We start from the raw sequence: 7,529 nt of genomic DNA, 5'->3' as shown, positions 1-7,529 counted from the left end.
CCGTAAGGTAACTAAAAAATTGCAATTGTTTCGGGAATAGTAAGCGAATACGGTACCATTAAATTTAGTGGCAGCACGGTTAATCCCGAAGAAAGAGTAAGTTGGTGGTACCGAGGTCTTCCGATGTCCTTGCGTCTAAGGAGCTAAGCCGCAAACTATGAATTCATGCAAATCGAGATAAGACTTGCAAGTTTCTATGACCTCGGACGCCTCTGATGGCCGTCCGGGTTGCCGGGGCTGGCTTACAGTTCAGAGTTCATGTCCTTCGGACTAAATAGGCTAGCTAAACGGCCCGTACCAACCTCAGACTTAACCGACTGTTAAGTTCGATTTGAGTTACTCCGAAGAGAGACCGAGGCTCTGTGTAATCCGTAAGATCCTCGGGAAGTGCGGTGGGCTCGCTATGCGAGAATGCGTCACGCAGCAAGCTCCGGAGGAATTCCGGTCCACGGGCAGGTTTGAATCGAAATCTTGCACTATGACAGATGGTGACGGGACAACTGTGGACACGAGGGGTAGCAGATTCCACCAGGCATAACGAGAATCTCTTACGTGGCCAATCAACACGTGTCTTCGCCTGCCGCATACTTAAGGGAGTGCAACCACCTTCACTGAAAATGTGCTGTTTTCTGGAATTTTTATTACGGATAATTAACAAGCGAAAAATTACGGCTTTTTACGATGATATCAACATAACCGTTAACTTTGTTATCCATTTTTTTTCAGAACAAAATATTGAATAATGCCGGAGTTGTACGCTGTTTTTGAAACGGCCGTTTATCGGCGCATCGATGGATGGCTGCCGTTGTTGATAAAAATTGAAACTTTCGAAACGAACAATCTTTTTTATTCTTAAACTAACAGGTAGTATCTAAAATGTCGCGAGGGATTTGTTTGATATCTCAAATATTGTTTCAGTTATAAACGATGAAAGTTGATTTTTCTGCCATGCATAATAACAACTATTTTAAGGCTTTGTTTTTCGAGAATGAGAGATGCAAAAGGCCGTCTTTTAACCGTCAAAAAGTGAGCTGATCTGGCCAGCATATAAATCTCTCTTGTTGTGGTTAGGCGTGCCCTCGTTGACACAAATACTCCGAGGGAAAGCAAATTAGCTTAAACAGGTTATCCGAACGATGGAAACCTAATTTGAAATATTTGTACCAGTTAAAGTAGTATAGCTCCCTGCGGACGCAGTCATGGACATTTACGGGACAGCCGGAATGTGCAGATTAATTAACAAAAAGGATAGTCTACAACCTTGTACCATTTCTGCGAGTCACGAAAATCTACGACGATGCAGAAAATGGCACGAAGTATTCGGTTCTCGGTGGAGGACATGCACGCGAGTCCGTAGCCTGGATTCCAAATAGTTTTTGTACGAAACGGAGATAGGATCTCCGTGAATATTCCAGCACACGGTTAATTGTCGCGATCGGGGGCCCGCCGACACCGGGCTGAGTCTCAGGGAAATAACGAATGCAAGAAATCAATTCCCGGACAGAGATAGTGTCTTATACTCGTACGAACTTGTACATAGGATGTTGCGTGTAAGGGTGTGCGTGTACGTAACGCGTACCCTGAACGGGACTCGACTTGGCGAGCGATAAGATCAGTCGCGTGAGCCAACTCAGGGGTAGTTTGCCCCAAATGGCTAGTCTCATTTCCCTCTTCTCTAAGTAGCTTGGTATTTGTATTGCCCGGCCGTGTAGTCGCTTCCGATCCCCTATCATCCCATAACCCTATCGATAGAGTCCCGACTCCGAGGCCTACGTGTGCTTCCTAGTGCCTTTCGTTTTTATCGAAGGGAATAGGCTAGCCCCTAACTGGGATGTCCTGAGAAATTGTTGCATTTAAATTTACGAAAGTTTTCGAAAGGTATATTGATGGGTTTCAAGTGAAAAAGTTGGATTTTTGGGGTATTACTGTCGAGAGGGTCTTGAAGTTTGACTGTAATCCTGAAGTCCTGAAATCCTGAATGAAATGGTTTGATAATAAATGAATTTATATTCTACAAGTTCTGCAGTGTAACTATGCGTACCTGTGGTGCAATTACGAAGAAGGTGAACTTGGTTGGTATTAAGATGGACGTGAATTTAAGGAACGTACTCGGTGATGTAGGCTCGATGAATGCAGCTGATGAAGTGCTCTGAATGTTCCCTCAGAAAATGCATGGGAATATTGAAGATGAACCACCCTGGAAGTATCAATAGGGGATCAGTGGACTACCGGAACTCAATCTGTTCAGCTAACCAATTAAAATCTCTGGTTGGTGGCTATTGATCCGGGACATGAGCAGCGTGCATTTTAATAGTGAATCACCACGCGACACACAACGGTATCACTGTGCCACTCGACCTCTTGTCGAGGCCAGCGATGCTAACGAAACGTTGGGATAATTTTTCTAATAGAACGTCGCTGATAATAGCAAACTTGAATGGTACACGATACCGGGCAGCTGAAGATTCAGATCTCCGACATGTTCTTTAATGAACCTAATGAAAATATTATCAAACATTGTGCAGTATATTGGCTGGTGATATTTATTTACTATCATTCTGCATCTTTGGTCACTTCTATTATCCTTAAAACAAAATTATTTGTCTGAATGTAATATGAAGTTAGAAAAAGTTAAAATGAGAAAACCGAAATATGAAGGTACAATAGAAAGATCACGCTGAACTTCAGAATTTCATCCATCGGAAATAAAAATGAAAATTAATCCTTTGTCGAGAAAATGTGAAGACTGACCACAATATTTTATTCCAGCTAATACACAGAAATTCGCGCGATTTCGCGACTGCATTTTTTTATTACACGCCGAAAACGTTTCTCCATAAGCCGACGTATGTACGCATAAATACCAGAACAGGCTCTGAGGCATAACAAATTCCTTCGTGTTGTGGTCATACCGGATTCGAGATTAAACAAGAATTTTGCCAAAGCTGTAACTGCATTAAAATAAGTACTATTTTAATGAAATGCTTCGAGTAAAACCGCGAATGTGTGCCAGAGCCATTTCCAAGATCAACAAGTACGAATTTTAAACAACAGCGGCATCCTAATCGCGTTTTAATATTTATTCCTGTAAATCTTACCATCGACGAACTAAGAAGAAAAATGTCTGGCTAACCTTATTATAACAAGACACGAAGATTAAATGCGTTGTGACCAATATAATTTTAAATCAGACATCCGCAGGTTTAAGTATACATTGAAGCTATTATGAATGCTGTGATCAAACGTTTTGGAAAATGTTGAGTATTGACAGAAGAAAAAGAAAAAGAAAAATACAAAAACTGTGTTGAAACTATAAAGCACACGTCGACTGAACGTCCTAGAATATGTTGAATTCTAACAGAAGATGAAGAAGAAGAATGCAGAAATACTGTGGCCATTTTAATATTGAATGAGACAGCCTGAAGACCAAATTATTTGTTGCAATTACGAAATGTATTGTGATCGGAACGTCCCAGAAGTTGTAGAGATTTGACATCAGGTGAAGAGGCAGAAGAAGAAGAAAACTGTGTGGCCAACCTAGTAGGTACTATATGAACCAACCTACGGATCACATATGTGTTGGAACTGCGAAGTACATTGCGATCGAACGTCCTAGAAAACATCGAGTATTGGCACAAGGTCCCATTCTGTCACTAGATAATCATCCTCTTCATCGTCGATCGGCTAAAATCGCGTTTCTCCGATCCAGATTGCAGAGACCGTGCCGTGGACTTGCGTCGTTTCAATTCCGCGACGGTCCCGATAATCCCCGAATTTCCCGCGGCCTTTCCGTCGAGTTAAGGAACAATTTCGCAAAAACTCGGCGTCAGTTTCATCAACGGATTCAGCGGTTACGGGCTCGGTGCGGCGCGGTGCAGCGCGGTGCGGCGCGGCGTGTCGGCTCGGTGCTCGCGCCGAAAATTCCGCATATTCCTCCTTCTTGTCGGCCCTTGTCCTTCCACCCTGCCCGGGGAGTGGTTTTCGACTACGCGAATCCGGCCTGAACGAGTACCTGCCTGAAATCCTGACATCCTGACGTGGCAGTGCACCGGTGGCGGACTGAGAGGTGGCCGCTGCAGCGCGCAGCCTCTCCCCGAGCTCTAAGCTCAGCACATTGCTGTGTGCCTACCGGCTTACCTCCGATAATGTTTTCATATTGTGCCCACGCGAATGTTTACGGCGTGCCTAGCCGCATTATCTCGTGCCTCCTTCTCGGTTGCCGCTTGTTCGCGGTTCTCCTCGGAGGCTGGGTGGCGGACTTAAGTCCTTTCGACTCGTTTTTCCAGAGGGAGAGAGAGAGAGAGCGAGAGAGACCTCTCCACCCTCTCTGTTCCCTCTAGAACGACAGAACTCGTCGTCGACCCCCGGGGCTTGGTGTGGAACGGCCCTGTTTCCGATGCATCTGGTAACCGGCTCCTAAAGGCATTGTGCCGAAAACCTGTCTCTTGGCATCCGAGCTGCTGCTTGCCACCAGCTTCTCGCTCCTCGGTCGAACGAGAGAACGAGCTTAAAAGCAGTGGAGGACTCCCGGCTTGGCTCCCGGAAGAGAACTTGAAAGGAACCACGAAAAGGGACACTCGACTCCGCGTCGAGTGCTTTCCTCGGCTTACCGTTTGTCTCCAGCACCGTTTCCTCTGTTCCTGCCCACCGCCTGAACGTTATATCTGTTCTTTGCCACGACCTGCGCCACGCCACGACACCAGCCACGATTTCGGCTGCCAGCTTTCGCGCCGATTCGCTCACCTACCGGGACCAACGACTATAGCGCCCTGTCTACCCTGTTACCCAGCTCTGCATGGATTAGCGGCCCTGTGATTATTCCTGATAATTTAGAATGTCTTGGTATATTCGATACTTCAGGGTCCAAATCTCACTTGTGGCCTGCAAAAACACACTTCCTTTGTCTCTTATTGCTAGCATTCCACGTGGAAAAAATGGATCAGCGACCCTGTGATTATTCCTGATAATTTGTAATGTCTTGGTATATTCGATATTTCAGGGTCCAAATTTCACTTGTGGCCTGCAAAAACACACTTCCTTTGTCTGTTATTGCTAGCATTGAACGTGGGAAAAATGGATCAGCGACCCTGTGATTGTTCCTGATAATTTGTAATGTCTTGGTATATTCGATACTTCAGGGTCCAAATTTCACTTGTGGCCTGCAAAAACACACTTCCTTGATCTCTTATTGCTAGCATTGAACGTGGGAAAAATGGATCAGCGACCCTGTGATTGTTTGTGGTAATTTGTGATACCTTGAAATATTTGAGGCTTTGTCAACAAAACAAATTCTGTTTTCTTACCGGATTCGAATGTTGAATAGTCTAGTGATCTAGATCTTTGTTTTGTATATTTTAATTATCGTGAGTACGTATGCAAAAATTCGTGCTCGGAACTAGCGACTTCGAAAAATTATGCTTTTCCACCTCATTACGGTATTCATTACCACTGAACAGAGGACTGCAGGAATAATTCATTAGAACGAGAGTCATCGAAACTGTATAAACGAGTGCAACTTGTTTTGTACGGCCATTTCTAGCAGTGCGAATACACCAAAAACATCATAAAAAATGTTCAAAGTATTATAATAATATCTTTACATTCTTTATATGACAATAATTGACCGAGGAAGTTAGACTCATTTTGAAAGTTCACTTTATTAAATTGCAAAATAAAAATTTGAATTTACACCAAGCATTTGTGGGAAATCATTTTATTATTTTTCTTATGGGCTGTGAACGTGTCAACACTGTCTTTAAATTACTTTGCAGCATTTCTGAGTTCGTCAGAATTGCGATACAAAAATATTTGCCAGTGATTGGCAACTAAACCAATGTTCGACAAGAGTCGCTGTAAAATTTTAATCAGGGCTTAAACCGAGAAGCAAACGTAGCGCAGAAATTTCATTTCAAGAACAAAGGATGATCGTTAAGAAAGCGTAATTGAACGGCGCATAGAATTAACAGGGTGACAGAGTGTTATTCGAAACTGGAGCGTTTCACGTGCGCGAGCGTGCGTCGTATCTAACTGTAAGACAGAAGGTGTTCCATAACGTATGAGAGTACAACATATGGCAATTAAGCTGAAGCATGATAATGTATATCGAGCAAATATTTGCACGGTGATGCCTTTGCCTTCGATCCCTCAGATAGAGGACTTTTTCCACCTTATCAACGTTACGCGATTGGAGATTCGGGAAAATTAAAATTAAGGGATCACGCCGGAAGAAAGTCGATAAAATACGATTGTCATAGTCGAGCGAATCTTAATCAGGCTCGATTGTTTGACCATCGTATCAGTTAAACTTATCAATTCAAGGCTGCACATAAAGTGACATGCCAAATATTAACAAACTTCTTTCAGGAAATCAGAACCAAATTATTCGATTAGGTCTGACGAAAAAGTCTGTTTAAAAAATCATTTTTTTCAGACATTGTAATTGTCACATTATAATTATTTTGTTCAAATATTGCTATGAGAAAACACTACGAAATAGTACAATTTTCTTATCTTTGTTGCCTATAATATATTGTTACCCTCTTTAGAGTTTTCTAATTCAGTAATGTTTGGTCTCTTATATCATAAATTTTTGAAAACGTGCATGTTTCCATTTTAAATCTCTATTATTCTCATCTTTTCCACAAAAATATTGAATGTATTTCATCGTTGCGAATTTAGAAAGAAATTGAATGCCGTTATGTTTCAAGAGAATATAACTGAATAGTGAATAAATTGCAGCCAACAATAAAATAGGTACCAGAGAAGATAAGTAACGTAAATATATGAAATATTGGCAATCAATGACCGATGGAAATTAATGAGTTTAAGTGGATTTAAGTCTAAGCGTTTCTGCTATTTGCTGATCACTATAGGAAGCAGTTCGGTTCCTGAAAATCCGGTCAGGTATGTTCTTAATGGACAGCGAAAGGGTTGAAATGTCGTTTAACGTGAAAAGCACCGTTTTATCTGTGTCCATTAGCGTTTCGTATTTAAGTACACCGTCTTTCAGTCGCGTGGCTCTTTTTCCGAACGTTAGACGTGTCTTTTACGGCGAAAAGAACTTTGTCTGAAAACCGTGCGATGGTCAGAGAGAACAAAGACGACACGGTGTAAAAGAGTCGGAGGCGCTTAACTTTAAGCTGAAGTTAATGAGATTGAAACGCGCGCCGGAAATATCGTATAACGAACACAAGAAGCTTTCAGTCTTTGAATCAAAGTCCACCTACTTTTCGAAATTAGGTAGGCTCTTAACGGTCGATAGGGTTACGTTCCTGTTGAAGAGACCTCGGCGTGCTTCTTGGTCTGCATGGCTTTTTTTCCGCCGGCGGAACTTCTGCGATTCGTTTGCGAATTATAAAAGACTCGGAAGCCTTTTGAAATTTAATACCTTTCTGTCTACTTTCTTAGTTTGGAAATCGAATGTAATTCATGAAATTATTTTCCTAAAATAATTTACCCGATTGTCGATAGATAAAAGTCTTATAAAAAATTATTATTACTCAGCGGGAACACGGTTATTCGCATTGGCT

This window comes from Halictus rubicundus, chromosome 6 (genome assembly GCF_050948215.1).
Source record: "Halictus rubicundus isolate RS-2024b chromosome 6, iyHalRubi1_principal, whole genome shotgun sequence".
Classification (NCBI taxonomy): domain Eukaryota; kingdom Metazoa; phylum Arthropoda; class Insecta; order Hymenoptera; family Halictidae; genus Halictus; species Halictus rubicundus.
Note: the sequence above shows the minus strand (reverse complement) of the source record.